Below are 1,932 nucleotides of genomic sequence, written 5' to 3' on the forward strand. Positions count from 1 at the left end.
TTTTTTGTGTTTTCTTTCAAATGGAATTTTTGTCTGTATTTAAATATTTACCACTAGAAAGATAAGCTTACAAATTATTACTCATCAAATTTATGATTCATGCTCTTTATAAATACAGTCCCTGGCCAAATTATTAGACGCACTATAAAATAAGATTCTATGTAAAATCTTAATTCAGTACAGAACCTCTTTTCCGGAAATCAGAATACCAGAAAACCGGAACGAAATTCGATGCATTTTCCCGCCATTTAATTAAAAAAAAATTTCCTCAAAATATTTCAGAATTCTTTTTTTTTTTTTAAAAGATGTTTACCATCATTTTAAAAATAATCATTAGTTTCCTACACTATCAAAAGAAGTATGAGTTTTTTTTAATTATTCTAACTATATATATATATTTTAGTTGAGTTTGACAATAAAAAAAAACTGTTTTTTGTAGCGATTCAGAAAACCGGAAAAATCAGTTATCCGGAATAGCGATGATTCCGATCGTTCCGAATGATCGGTTTTCTACTGTATAAGGCTATACAGCGTTATTGCTTCTACGAGACTGAAACCTGTTACCTCTTGTTTACGTTCGTGTATCGATTGTTTAAATTAGACGATATATGATAAAAATTCGGTGATTGGATAAATTGGACGATATAATATAGAATATTTATTATATGAGGTAATATATTAGTATATTACAATAATTAGATCCAATTATGAGACACTGTAGTGTTTTAATAATTACATGTTTTGCAAGAGTTTATATGCAATACTTTCATATTTAAACATGCATGTAATCGGTTTTCATTCGGGAATTTTTTATATACTTCCTATATGTGTTTATTTTTAACGTATTGCATTACAATGTTAACCAAGTGATACACGAAAAGTGTAAACCGGTTTCAGCCGCTTAAAAACGCTAATGTTGTATAGCATCACTTAATAATTAAGATTCTACTTAGAATCCTATAGTGCGTCTAATAATATCGCCAGGTACTGTAGACCAGTGTTCCCCAATCCCCGGTCCGTGGATCAAATGGTACCGGGCCACCCATTTTTTTGAAACTGAATTTAAATTCCTAGGCTCTTACCCCAAATTAAAAATATCTGTGTTCCATTAAAATTTTATTTATTAAAAAATAGGGCCCCTGAAGGTAGTGACATAAATTTTTTAATGATTTAAAACGATTACCCCCAGATGGAACCGTCTCATTGCAAAGAAACAAGCTCAGGGTTTTCATTGATTTTTCGTTCTAGTAAATTAAAATGTTAAATCATTTTATATTTATTTTTTTGATGTAACTGCATTTTATTTCGAAGGCATGTTTAAATTAAATTAAAATTAATAAATTAAAATAATCTTAAATATAAACAATCAATTCCCCCCCCCAATCGGGCAGCGGTAAAATTATCAAACGTTGACTGGTCCGCGGTAATAAAAAGGTTGGGGAACACTGCTGTAGACTACGACTTCTGAGAGTTACGATATTTCCTTACTCTTAAACTCTCCCTTATAATACTTCCAACAAATCTTGCCTTTCCAAAAGACAAAATATTCGCCGACGCAATTTTGAGCTTACGACTATCAATGTTCGATTCCGTAACCTTGCAATTTTGAACCCAATCCAGAAGACACGGAAACTCCTGGATCAAGAAGTATAGGGAGAACTACCGGCATTCGCTTTGGATGGGGAGGAAGACCTCCCACGGTTAGACTGACGGTAAGGATACTTTTTTTTCTTTTTCTTCCAGACGTGGACGCGTACCTACACCCTTGTGCAAATTAATTGAAACAAACTTTTTTTTTCGTGTTTTTTAAGGAAGATGTTTTGGGGTTGTTTCGGTTACAATGGGGTTGGACCTCTGCAGCCTATTGACGGTATGATGCGTTCTGAGCAGTACATTACTATTCTGGGTAAGAAGGTTATTCCAGAGTTGAAG

Source organism: Parasteatoda tepidariorum, chromosome 9 (genome assembly GCF_982258835.1).
Source record: "Parasteatoda tepidariorum strain Cologne lab strain chromosome 9, Ptep-v5.0, whole genome shotgun sequence".
In the NCBI taxonomy this organism is placed as follows: domain Eukaryota; kingdom Metazoa; phylum Arthropoda; class Arachnida; order Araneae; family Theridiidae; genus Parasteatoda; species Parasteatoda tepidariorum.